The sequence below is a fragment of the Oryx dammah genome, unplaced genomic scaffold, assembly GCF_014754425.2.
Source record: "Oryx dammah isolate SB20612 unplaced genomic scaffold, SCBI_Odam_1.1 HiC_scaffold_26, whole genome shotgun sequence".
Classification (NCBI taxonomy): Eukaryota; Metazoa; Chordata; class Mammalia; order Artiodactyla; family Bovidae; genus Oryx; species Oryx dammah.
Genome location: NW_024070210.1, coordinates 87,491,286 through 87,505,302, shown reverse-complemented (window position 1 = coordinate 87,505,302; position 14,017 = coordinate 87,491,286). Strand labels below are relative to the sequence as shown.

The following is a 14,017-nucleotide window of genomic DNA, read 5'->3' as shown; positions in this document are numbered from 1 at the left end:
CCAGATAGGGCCAAGAGATATGGCCCCTGCCTGACTCTGTGGTAGGTAAAGTGCTTAGTCCAAACCAGTATGAAGAAAAGTTGGGAATATTAATTATCTGATCAAGTAGAGTCTAGTTACTAGACTGTAAATGATAGATAGTGGGCAGGGATGCCATAAATATCTTAGGGCCTGAGGAGTTAAAACTCCTCTCAGAATAGCCCAGGCAGCTCCTAGGAAGTAGCTTCTGAGGCAGGATGTGGCAAACCAGTGAGTAAATGAGAGCCTTTCTCCTTTGGAAGAAAAGGAAGTGGGTGGGGAGAAGTGAAGAGGAAGAACCTGGTGGACAAATCTTTTTTATCTGCTGCAGTAAGAGCATGCTTTTCTTTTGAATGCCAGGCAGAAACTGCAGAATTTTAACCCAAAGCGACCAAGGTCCAAAGAATGCTTCGTAAGGCTGGTTTTGCTGTCTTGTTTTTCTCTACATCTAATAACTCAAGTTTAATGTGCAGTGGAGTACTGTCTTGGTAGATTTTGTTTTGTAATCTTGGTCATTCATTCTCAAAATTCTCCAAGGGAGGCTTCAACAGTACATGAACCAAGAACTTCCAGATGTTCAAGCTGGTTTTAGAAAAGGCAGAGGAACCAGAGATCAAATATCTGTTGGATAATCGAGAAAGCAACAGAGTTCCAGAAAAACATCTACTTCTGCTTTATTGACTATGCCAAAGCCTTTGACTGTGTGGATCACGACAAACTGTGGAAAATTCTTAAAGAGATGGGAAAACCAGACCACCTTACCTGCCTCCTGAGAAATCTGTATGCAGGTCAAGAAGGAACAGTTAGAACCAGACATGGAACAATAGACTGGTTCCAAATTGGGAAGGGAGTACATCAAGGTTGTATAATGTCTCCCTGCTTATTTAACATATATGCAGAGTACATCATATGAAATTCCAGGCTGGATGAAGCACAAGCTGGAATCAAGATTGTTGGGAGAAATATCAGTAACCTCAGATATGCAGGTGACACCACCCTTATGGCAGAAAGCAAAGAGGAGCTAAAGAGCCTCTTGATAAACATGAAAGAGGAGAGTGAAAAAGCTGGCTTAAAGCTCAACATTCAGAAAACTAAGATCATGGCATCAGGTCCCATCACTAAATGGCAAATAGATGGGGAAGCAATGAAAATAGTGACAGACTTTATTTTCTTGGGCTCTGAAATCACTGCAGATGGTGACTGCAGCCATGAAATTAAAAGATGTTTGTTCCTTGGGAGAAAAGCTATGACAAACCTAGACAGCATATTCAAAAGCAGAGACATTACTTTGCCAAAAAAGGTCTGTCTAGTCAAAGCTATGGTTTTTCCAGTGGTCATGTATTGGTTGTGAAAGTTGGACCATAAAGAAAGCTGAGTACCGAAGAATTGATGCTTTTGAACTGTGGTGTTGGAGAGGACTCTTGAGAGTCCCTTGGACTGCAAGGAGATCAAACCAGTCAATCCTAAAGCAGATCGGTCCTGAATATTCATCGGAAGGACTGATGCTGAAGCTGAAACTCCCAATACTTTGGCCACTTGATGTGGAGAACTGATTCATTAGAAAAGACCCTGATGCTGGGAAAGATTGAAGGCAGGAGGAGAAGGGGACAACAGAGGATGAGATGGTTGGATGGGATCACTGTCTTGATGGACATGAGTTTGAGCAAGCTCCGGGAGATGGTGAAGGACAGGGAGGCCTGGAGTGCTGCAGTCCATGGGGTTGCAAAGAGTCGGACACGACTAGCGACTGAACTGACTGCATGTGCCGTGGAGTACTGTCTTAGTAGATTTTGTTTCTAATTTTGGTCATTCATGTATTCTTTAATGCTCTTTGAGGATTCACAATTAATGTGAGGTGTCATCCACAATCACACTTTTTTTGTAACCAAGAATAAGTTAGAGGAAACGTAATTTTGTTTATTTTAGAAAAGCATCTCGTTAATGTGGCCAGCTGTTTGTCTCAGAACACATTCTCACTGTGTTCATAACAGTCTTTTGTAACACAGGACAAGAGTATGTTTCCATTTAATGCATGTGAGAGTGCTTATTCAAGGTTAGATGATCAGTTACCAGCAGAGTTGATGGAGGCTCTAGACCTCTTGATTTCAAGTTCAGGGTTATTTCCACAATCTTGGTGTCTTTTGTTAAGACTGTGGTTATACATTGGAGGTAAATTATTGACAGAGGGTGCAATTCTGCAAATAAAAAAGCCCTCAGGGATTCAGTAATGTATATATGAAATGAGATAGCCAAACTGAATTTGGTGAACTTCAAGCATAGCTGGAAAAGCAACTCTCATTTATTAATGTATTGCATAGATAGCAATAATATGAGTCAGTGTTGGGTTTAGGAATTGGCTGCAGGACTGCGGTTTAACAGGAGAGAAACGCTTCTGTCCTTAAAATGAGCTGGTATGCAAGATGGACTCAATTTGACTGTACTATCAAAGGCTTCTTTGAGCCAGTCTTTGAAACAGATAACAAGAGTTAATTATCTAAAAGAGAATTCCCCAGTGGGCTTCCAAGGAGTTGGAAAGTTGAACTCAGTGGTTTTTAGACTTCAGGTTTCTACATCCTCTCAAGGAAACCAGTATCTTCTGAGTTGTGCAGTTCTTGACTCTATTTCTGTTATGATTGCAAACTAAAATTTCTTTTAGGTTGATGTATAGTTGACTTACAATATTGTGTTAGTTTCAAGTATACAGTGCGGTGATTTGGTTTTTTGACAATTATATTCCATCATAAGTTTTTACAAGATATTGGGTATAATTTCCTGTGCTATAGGTAGTAAGTCCTGTTGCTTTTCTATTTTATGTATTTCTGTTCGTCTCTCCTAATTTGTCCCCCTTGCTCTATATCTGTGAATCAATTTCTGTTTTGTATTAGATTCATTTGTATAATTTTTTAGATTCCACATATAAGTGATGTCATATGATATTTGTCTTCCTCTGGTCTGATCTGTTCCGCTAAGCATGATATTCTCTAGGACCATCCGTGTTGCTGCACGCAGCCGCGTTTCATTCCGTTCTGTGGCTGAGTAATCTTCCACTGTATACGGGCACCACATGTTCTTAATTAAGCCAGTCGCCTGTTGGTGGGCGCTGGGGTTGCTTCCTTGTCTTGGCTATTATGAATAGTGCTGCTGTGAACATTGAAGTGCATGTATGTTTTCAAATTAGAGTTTTCTTTTTCCCAGATGTATACCCAGAAGTGGAATTGCTGCCTCATAAGGTAGCTTTATTTTTTGTTTTTAAGGCACCTCCATACTGTTTTCCACAGTGGCTGCCTCGGTTCCTGTTCCCAGCAGTGGTGCAGTAGGGTTCCCTTTTCTCCACAGCCTCTCCAGCGTTTATTATTTATAGACTTCTGTGCGTAGCTGTTCCGACCAGCGTGAGGTGATGTCTCATTGTGGTTTTGATCTGTATTTCTTCAACTATCAGCGACACTGAGCGTCTCTTCATGTGCCTTTTAGCTATTTCTGTGTCTTCTTTCAGGAAATGTCTGCTTAGGTCTTTTGCCCGTTTTTTGATTGGGTTGTTTGTTTTTTTGATGTTGAGTCATATGAGATGTTTGTATATTTTATATATTAACCCCTTGTCGATCGTTTCATCAAACTAGAATTCTTTACTTCTCTAAATGTCTGCTTTGCATGAGCGGATTATTGGTGAATTTGACCCCAAAAGTTGCACACTTAAATTGCATTCTGGTTAAACTGTGATATCTTGAATGTATTTTAAATGTTTAAATAGTAAAACAAGTATTCTGATGGCATTTTTAGAAACTAAGATGCTGGGCTGCAGTTTATTGCTAAACCATAAACAACATCCTCAGGCATTTTAGGCTGGTGTGTTAGGGCCACTTCTTAAAAATTTTTTGACTTGAGAGTTTTTATGTTTTGTCGAGATATAATTGACTTATAACATTGCGTTAAGTTGAAGGCATGCATTGTATGGATTTGATACGTTATATACTGCAGTATGATTACCACCATAGCGTTAGTGAACGCCTCTGTCACGTCACATAATTGTCATTTCTTTGTGTGTATGTGTGGTGAGAACATTTAAGACCTAGTCTCTTAGCAACTTTGAAATATATAATATAGTATTGTTGACTAGAATCACTTTACTGTGCATTAGATATGCAGAACCTGTTCGTCCTCTAACCGCAAGTCTTCAGCCTTTGGCCGGCATCTCCCCATTTCCTCCCAAACCCAGTCCCTTAGCGTGATGTGCTGTGTGCCTCACAGTCTCGCCCCAGCTCAGCCTCCAGCCTCGTCTGGGCTCTCTCCTGGGTGCACCTGCTCTCTGATCACTTGGGACGGCTTGTAACTTTCAGCGCTCTTTTGTTCACGCTGGTGCCCGAGCCTCCATGAAGTGCTTTTCCCTCTGCTGCAGAAACTGATATCCTTCAGTTCTGTCTTCAGGGGGCATTACACTTTCTGACTTTTGCTTTCCCTTCCTCGTCTTTGATGGAGTTGTCTTTTTTTCTGTTCCCATGCCCTACTGTGCCCACCTGTTTCAGCATTATGGTCTCCTTTACCCTGCAGTCGTTGCTGTGCTTGTTAGTACCCTTCCCAGTGTTTGGCTTGCACTGTGATATCTGTCTCTCTCTGCCATCTCTATATCTCTGTCTCCCTGTCTACACACACACACACCCACCCACCCACCCCCTGGAGAGGGCAGGACATTGTGTTCCACAGCACACACACACAGCCTGGTGGGGCAGGACATTGTCTTACACCCACACCCACACACTCCCTCCCACCCACCCACCCACACACCCACACCCACACCCCCACACCCACTCTGGAGAGGGCAGGACATTGTCTTCCACATCTGTACCTCCCTAACCTCTAGCATAGGTAGCGCCTGTCACACCATGGATGCTCCATAATGAGTCTGTGTTGCATTTTCACGGCTGTAGACAGCACAGCTGTAACCTAGGTATCTACTCCCATTCCTGACACCCTGCCCTCCTCTAGAGTGGGGCAGTCCTGGAGCTTTAGATTCTCGAGGTCACTTCTGTTTCTTTGGGACTCACATTTCCCTTTCTATGGTTTTTCCTCTTCTTTTTGCTCTGTGTTGAACCACCTTGGAATTTGGCCCTCTTTCTTTGGTTTCCATCAAACAACAGTAAGAACAAAATATACACAGGGCTGTTTGTGTCCATGGCAGAGTAGACTGAAGGCCTGGGGCGGGGAGAATGTATTGTAGCAGTAAAGACAACATAAACTTTGGTGGTCTGAGGTTTAAACGGCCTCGGCCACTCTGCCTTGGTGCATCCTTTTCTTCCCCTTTTGCCGCTTCACAGCCGCTCCCCATAGAAGTCTCTCCCATTTTATTCTGCAATATAACCCATCTCTCCAGCTCCATCCCTGTGTGCTGCTCAGGCCTGCTTCTGCCTATACCAGAGCTCAGGAGCAGGCCCTTCTCAACTATGGGCCAGCCTTCCAGTCCTCAGGTATCCTCCACTCTGAGGGAATTTGTTATGAGCACACTTATTTCCCCACCCTTCACCTTCTTTCAGAAGACAGAAACGAACACTGTCAGTTTGGGTTTTCATTAAATTTCATTCTCTCTGGTCTGTGATGTTACTTCTCCCAGCGAGGTTTTGACTCTGCCAGACCAGCTATTCTTAAGTGGAGAGCCTGACTAGTAGTTTAGAAGTTGAGTGCATCTGTGAACATGTGTATGGACTTCTAGCCCTGGTCCTGAGAGCAGGCTTCCCTGAGATTGCTAGAGGGACCTAGACAGTGAGATTTCCCCCAGAGGTGGTATGTGCTCATAGGTGGGGTTTGCTGACCTCTCTTGTCTGTACTTTGAGCAAGGAGAAGGATGTTGCTGTAACAAACATGTTGTTTGTGCATATAAGGGGAGAAATGGGTCTGGAGAAATGAAAATTTCTCAACATGAACTAGAATTGGAGCTGTGTGTTTTTTTTTGACTACATCTTCCTGCTTCTGGGCACTAGCTATTGATTTTTTTTTTTGCCCTGGGGACTCAGCTGTCCTCACCATTTTGGGCTATGAGGTCTAAGATTGTGGTCATGTTGGATCCTTTCTCCTTGAAGAGCAACCTGCACCTGTCATTCACAGAACAACGTGGGCCATTATTATTCAGGGAGTTGCTAAAATGTCTTTCTCTAGAACAGGGCATTGTTGTTTAGTCGCTAAGCCATGTCTGACTCCTTGGCGACCTCGTGGACTGTAGTCCATCAGGCTCGTCAGTGGGTGGGATCACGTGCAGCCTTGTATTAAGGCCACTCTCACCAGTCTGTCCTTTCAGGAACCGTCAGCAAGTCCCATTCGGTGGCTACCACCAGACCAAGCGCTGCCTTTGTTTTTCTGATGGTGACCCCGGTTTATTGGATTTTCTGCCTAGGTTATCCTTGGTGCTTTCTTTCGTCACTTTCTGCCCCTTCCCTGCTGGCTCTGTTAGGGCCACCAGAATGTTTACTGCTCATCCCATGTGGACACCTGGTCAGTGTCCTATCTCTTCCCTTCCCTCCCCAAGCAAATTGTGTGTCAGCCTTGGATGTTCTTCTGAAAGAAGTTTCTTTTTGGGTAGATTTAATTTGCTGTCCTCTCAGGGATTTTACCTCTTAGCTGAACACACTTCCTACTTCAGAGTCACTAATGGATAAATACCTGGTGTGAGGGATGAGCTAAGTTAGAGATTTGTTTGAAGGACATGAGCTCTTTAGCTGGTGTGGGGGAAAGATCAAACTTTGGAATTCCAAGGCCTCCATTTCCATGTCTGTAAAACAGGAACAACATACCCATTTTTAAATGTTGTGAGGATTAGGTGAGTTAATGAGTATACCATGACTAGCATTTAGGAGCTCATCTCTTAACTGCCTCTAAATGTTCATTCTTTGTCAGACTGTTATATCCCTCTTTTGTCCCTATTAAGTAAAGGGGATGCATACCTTTTTGTCCTCTGTCTTCTGCTCTTTTTTTCTCTCCCTCCAAACTCGATCACTGTTTTCTTTCCTTTTCCAACCACTAAAGAAGACTGGTCCTTCGGAAATTAACTCACGTGTGCCTAATATGAAACACATTTTGTCCACTGGGGCAGGAGGAACCATAGGCTGTCAGTTCTTTCAAGCAGCGATTTGACACTCCCTGTCTGATTCAGGATGTTGTTCAGTGTTTAAGAAGTGTGTGTGAGTGGGTGATCCTGTCACTCCAGAGGTTCCTGTGTGTGTGTGTGTTTGTGTGTGTTTCAGCATGCCTGTCTGCAGAAACATGCCATGGGAAGGTTCTTTATATGATTTCAGAAGACAGTTTGATTCCAAGGATGAAGTTGGGTTGTTTTTCTTGAAGGATAGGAATATGTGATTATTATTTATTTCTTTTAGTCAAACTCATTCTCTTGACTTTTAAAAATGTTTGTCTATTGGCTTGGAAGCTATTTGATTTAAAGTGAAACTGTAATAAACATCTGTCCTGACTCTCATTTTCTGATTTTTTTTTTTTACTTTTAAACTATTCTCCCAGTGTTCTTTGCTCTTAATATTCTTACTCCCAGTTCTATACCATAGTCTATATTGTAGACCCTACTGGAATGCCCTTTCTCCTTTTTCGCTATCTAAATTTTATATGTTCTTCTAGATTCCTACAAAAATTACCCTGATTACTCAGCATATTCTGAACTACAGAGCCATCTGTGTCCTTGGCTCTTTGTGAGGATTAGGGAACCTGAAGGATAGTCTTTGCTCGAAAGTCTTTTTTGGGAGTGGTGGTGAAACCAGTAAGGGCAATAAAGGTAGTGTTTAACAACATTGTGCATTTTTTTACCCTATTGCTTATTTATTGCATGAAAACATGAAAACGCAGGGATTTCATCAGTAAAATGGGGCTAGCAGTGGCAGTTGTGCCATGGTGGTGGTAAGAATTTAGGTGTTTATCCATATTTAGCAGAATACCTGGCATACAGCAGGTATGCAATAAATCAGTAGTAGGTACTATCAAATCACATGTTATTCTTATTAACCAACAATTACTGACAATACCATAGCAATATTAAATATTTATTTACCACTTTTGGTGATTCCAGTACTTTTTTTTTTTATATATTGCACTTTCACTTAATCTCTGAAATCACCTTTTATCTACCATCACATCATTGTCTTAATTTGCCCGTCTTTGTCTGTATTCCTTTCACTATTCACTGAGGGCCTTGTAGTGTCAAATGGCATGCATTCTTACCAAAGACCTGGGGAGATGAAACAGTCCTATAGTATGACATCAAAGGTCAACAGGCTTATTGGCAAACTGGACAGAACTGAGGAAAGAATCAGTGACCTAAAAGAAGCGTTCATAAAAACTATCCAAGCTGAAACACAAAGAGGAAAAAAAGGAAATCAGAACAGAGCTTTCAAGACAGATTGATCTGATTATCAAGAGGTACTGAGATTGAGAAAGAGAGAGGGGATAGAACTGACTGGAACTTTTAAAGGAATTCGCTTGTGTGATTGTGGAAGCCTGTTAAGGCCAAAAGCTTCAGGGTAGGCTGGCCGGCTGGAGACCCATGAAAGAGTTGTACTTTGAGTCCAAAGGCAGTCTGCTGGAAGAATTCTTCTACTGCTGGTGAGGCCCATTCACATTATGGAAGGTAATCTGCTTTACTAAAAGTCTACCAATTTAAATGTTCATCTCATTTCCCCTCCTACCCCCCCAAAAAACCCAGAAACATCTAGAATAATGTTTGAGGAAATACATTGGCACTGAGACCCAGCAGTGCTGACACATGGAATCAACCATCATATGTCCTTTCCTAGTCACTACCCTCCCCCACCAAAGGGTAACACTTTTTAACTTTATTTGTTTTTGTTTTTGGGTTTTTAAGAAATTGAAGTATAGTTGATTTACAGTGTTATGTTAATTTCTTCTCTACAGCAAAGTGATTCAATTATATATATCTTCTTTTTCATATTCTTTTCAACTGTGGTTTATCACAAGACATTGAATATAGTTCCCTGTGCTACACAGTAGGACCTTGCTGTTTATCCATTCTGTATTATAGTTTGCATCACTGTTTAACTTTATAATAGCATAGTTTAGTTTTGAATTCTATATTGATAGAATGACATAGTATGTATTCTTTTGTACCCGGTCTCTTTGACAGAGCCTGTATACTTACTCCTAGAATTTTGTTCCCTCGTTAGATAACCAGCCCTTCCCAGTTCCTGCAGGATGGAGGTGGGGGGCCGTAAGCTTCTCCCCACGATGTTGTCCGGGGCTCGCTGTGGTTGGCACACACGGGTGGGCTGCGCTAACACAGGTGGGCTAGTCCAGGTTGGAGTCTGGAGGTTGTGAGCTGTGCCTTTGGCCCCTTGGCCTTCCTCAGCCAGGCCCCTTTTCCTCTCTTCTTGCCTTTGTAGCCCCTGCGTCTCCTGCTGCCCGTGGTTTGGCCATGTAGAGACCCTTGATGCCAGTTCTTCTCTTTTTCCCTCACATTCCCCCTTTCCCCTCACCTCCCCGGTTGAAGCTCCTCAGCCCCTCAATCCAAATATGCCCTCCCCCTTATTCTGCCCCTCCTCAGCTGGCTGTCACGTCGATAGACTTCCTTTGAGACATCTAGACCACTCTCTCCAACCTACTCCCCATATCCTTTTTTTTTTTTAATGGGTGTGGAAACCAAGGATACCAGAAAAGGAGGCAGCTCCCAAGACCTCTCGGAGGGGGAGTGCATAGGATGTAGGTCAGGGGTGCGCCCTTAGTCTCTGGGGGCTGTTCCCTTTCTGCCTTTCTGTCCCTCTTGCTTTCTGGCCCTACTGGCTGAATTCCCCAGGAGGAGGAGAAGTTCACCACTCCTTGGGCTCTCTGGTGAGAAGACCCACCTGCACCAGGGCTCCCCCTGTCCCAGCACAGTGAGGGGGTCACCCCCTGCTCTTCCCTCTGTGCTTCCTCCTGGTGGGGGTGGGGCCTGCCACCTGCCGCTGCAGTGCTCAGGTTGGTGACAGACAGCGGGCTGGTGTTTGGCGTGCATCCATGGCTCATTTCTGTTTGGTGTGGGTCAGTCTGATGACCCCATTCCTTGGTCTGGACATTGCCTCCCTCCACCTTTCAGGTCAGCTTCCCATTGCAGTGACCTCAAAGTTGAAGGTGGCAGTGTGGGGCCTTGACAGGAACTCTGTTTTAGGAGTTGGGAGACCTGCCACCCATAAGCCGTGGGACTTTGTCCTCTTTGGACCTCCATCTCCCCACTTGTGAAATGGGTTGGATAAGGTGGTCTTTCCGGTCTCTCCCTGTGCTGCCTTGTATACTGCCTCTTGATGTGAACGTTGAGCCAGGAGTGGAAGATTCCAGCTGCGGCAGTGTAATCAGGCTTAGCGGATGGGTGAGTTGAGAGGGAAGGAGACGTTCTGTAGGCTCGTCCTTTCCCCCGCCCACTTCATTGTGCCTTCCTGGTGTTTTCAGAACATGAATGACAACCCATGTTTTCCTCCAAGTCCCTTGTTTTTCTTCGGTGTTCCCATTGCAAGCCTGTGCTCTTGTGTCTGGATGAACTCGTGTTTACTGACAGCCCTGGTGCAGAATTCACGTTGCCGTGTGTGGTCCCCTTTCTCCTGTAGGCAGTGTGTGTGCTGGGGGTCGGAGCTATCGCAGCTGCTCCCTGAAGAGGGCTAGGTGTGTTAGAGATGTATTGTGCTAGACTCCAGGTGCCTTTCTTAATCCCTAGTCCTGATATTGCTGATTTCAGTTAAAACCGAAGATTGTGAGAGAGCTGGTTCTCATCCTCTGAGTGTTGGAGATTTGTAGTGTGGTTGGAGGTGAGGGGCCCCTCTCTTCCTATTTCCTTTGTGTGAAGCATTTCACCTTGGGAGGGCACAGATGTGCCCTGTTGAACATTATCTGTTCCCTGTGTGAGAGGAAGCAGTACTGAATGCTGATATCTTATTGATTGATTTCTCTTCAATGAGTCGTGAAAGTCGTTTTGTGGCCAGGACTTTCCTTTCACCTTCAGATAAAATCTTTTGCCTTTCATTCTCTGAAATAGGTTTTAAAACACTTTCAGAGGCTTTTTAATAATTTTTAAATTACAGGAAGGACAAAAGACAGTATTTGGAGCCTGCTGTTGATGCTGTGGCTTCTCCTTGTCCTCCAACCCACTCCCACCTGCCCCAACATTTGTGTAGAATGTATCAAAATGCCTGTATTTTGTCCCATTAGTTTTCTGTTTTGATCCTGTCCTGGTGAAGTAAGCATCTTCTTACTCTCTTTGATAGGAGAGAAAACAGACTGTCAAGTTGAACGACTTGTTCATGGCCACCCAGCTAGTTGATGCCCAGTTCAGGATAAGCATCCAGGATTTCTGATTATGGTGACTCATTAATTTGGTGACACTGGTCCACCCCCAGTCTTCAGGAAAGTCTTGCCACCGTAGCTTGTAGTTTTTGCCATGTCTCCTCGCTCCGTGGCTCCACTCTCTGAAAGCACAAATCAGAAGCTGGGTCCTTAGCTGATGGAGTAGGCGGAAGGACCGTGAAGCACAGGAGGGAGGGCAGGGAGGAAGGTGGCATAAAGCCCAGATTTAGTTTTTCTTCCTCAAAGTGGGAGAATTCCTTATTTCTGCAGAGTCAGAAAATGAGCAGAGTCAGCATCCCTCCCACCTTCCCCCCCTCCCCTCCTCAACCCCCAAATGGGTGTGGTTTCTTGTGGCGAGTGTTTCTCACAAGGCAATTGTTCAGATTGACATACAAGGGAGACAGGATGGCATCCGAGGCAAAGTCCTCTTCATGCAGGGACACCATTTATGCCATTTTTTGGTCTGATTGAGCCCTGGTGTGTTAAGGGCGCCACCCTAGGATCTCACCCATGTTTGCAAGTCATCACCCTTGAAAGTATGGAACTTTTTGAAGAGGTAATACACCATCATGATTAAGGTTAGAGATTCTCTCTTACCAGGTTTGAATCCTGGCTCTGCCACTTACTAGCTTACAACCGTGGAAGAGTTACTTCCCCTGTCTGTGCTTGAGTTCACTCTCTGTTGTAATTGTAGGGGTGTGGATTAATATGTGTAAAACACTCAAAAGAGAATGCGGTGTTGTTAAGGAGAGTGATCTTTTCATCTAGCCCCCCTTTCTTCTCTCCCTCGTACATGCTCAGTGTGGGGGTGTGTATGTGTGTGTATGTTCTTTTTTTCTGGCCGCACCGTATGGCATATGGGATCTTAGTTCCCTAACCAGGGGTTGAACCTGTGCCCCCATGCACTGGAGGCACAGAGAGTCAACCACTGGACCACCAGGAACGTCTCTGTGTGTTGTGTTCTAGAGAGCTTTTTGAGTCTGCATTTCCAGTCAGACTGCGTACCCTCCAGGCAGCTGTAACCTCATCCAGGTTTTAGCTGTGAAGTCTGTCTGCATTTGGTGTGTGTTTCTAAATGTTGTCATCAATGGGCTCCTTTGTGGAGAGACCTTAGAGAAAGGAAACCAGAGGGTGTGAGCTGTGCATTCCCAGCAGCCATGGTTCCAGTGCCCCTGCCTGAGGGCCTGAGGGCAGCATGAAGCTGAGCTGAGCCCTTTAGGATGAGGATATTGACCACCTGTCTCAGTCTGCTTGGGCTACATCACAAAATACCGTAGACTGGGCGGCTTATGTAACAGAAATTACTTTTCTCCTAGTTCTAGAGGCTTGAAGTCCAAGATGAGGACTGGTTGACTTGCCAGCATGGTTGGGTTTTGGTGAGACCTCTCTTTCTGGCTTGTAGACACTGTCGTCTTGCTATATCTTCACACAGCCTTTCCTTGGAGTGTGTAGGGGGAAGGCCACCTCTTTTACAAGACTATCAGTCCTATCTGAATAGGGCTCTACCCATATGACCTTGGAGAAGGCAATGGCACCCCAGGCCAGTACTCTTGCCTGGAAAATCCCATGGACAGAGGAGCCTGGTAGGCTGCAGTCCATGGGGTCACAAAGAGTCGGACATGACTGAGCGACTTCACTTTCATGCACTGGAGAAGGAAATAGCAACCCACTCCAGTGTTTTTGCCTGGAGAATCCCAGGGACGGGGGAGCCTGGTGGGCTGCCGTCTATGGGGTCGCACAGAGTCAGACCCGACTGAAGTGACTTAGCAGCAGCAGCAGCAATATATGACCTTACTTAACCTTGATTAGTTCCTAAAAATCCTCTCTCTAAACACTGGGGGTTAAGGTTTCAACTTAACGAAGTTTTAGGGGACATAGTTCAGTTCATGGCACCAGCCTTCTTTCCCTGCAGAGTTACCCAGTGAGGAAGACTGGGAAAGTCAGCCCCGTGTCCTCTTTGGCCCCGTGTACTGTGTTATTTGTAAGGCAGTACTGCATCCTCCCATACGCTGGGGAGGCATAGGGTCTCCCTCTCCTTCTTAAGGTTTGGAATATAATGTGAACGAAGAGTGGAAGATGATGCTTGCTCTTACCCTTCAAGCTCAGAAATGGTGTGCCTATTGAGGGGAGGGAGTCACCAACTTTCTGATGCGTAATGACTGCCTGTCTTATCACCCATGTTGTTTGTTTAGACTAAGGACAAAAATGAAACACAGTAGAAGCGCTCCTTACCACCCTTCTCTTCACAAGCTCCCAGGAGGTAATGAGCACTTTTTAGTTCTTTATGTAAAACACACTAGCAGGCTGCTCTCTGCCATACCCACTCACTCTGGCACCCACTGGTTGAATTATGTGCTTACCAAGAGATTTGTTCCCAAAGTCATTTGTACAGGTATAGCTGGAATTGTAATTAATGTATGTATTTAAATATAAGATAAACTGATGAAATATGACTGCAAACGAAGTGGTTTTCTTTTTTCTCCCTCTGTGAATACTGGTTATGAGCTGTGGAAAGACTCAGTAAGTCCAAGTCAGTAAAAAAAAAAAAATTACTGTCAAATTAGGTGAGCATTAAAATGGGAGAAAGTCATCCAACTCTTAAAGTTTTATTAAGAGTATTCTGTTGGCATTTTTACTCCACTTTAAAGAATTTGGGAATGATGGGCACTGTGCTCTCTTCTGGTTCATG

At 44.4% G+C, this 14,017-nt stretch overlaps 1 protein-coding gene across 2 annotated transcripts in view; it reads left to right on the top strand.

The window, feature by feature from the left end:
* MAP2K1 (mitogen-activated protein kinase kinase 1) overlaps window positions 1–14,017 on the top strand; it is a 74,071-nt gene that overhangs the window by 22,143 nt on the left and 37,911 nt on the right. The gene's annotated exons all lie outside the window — the stretch shown is intronic.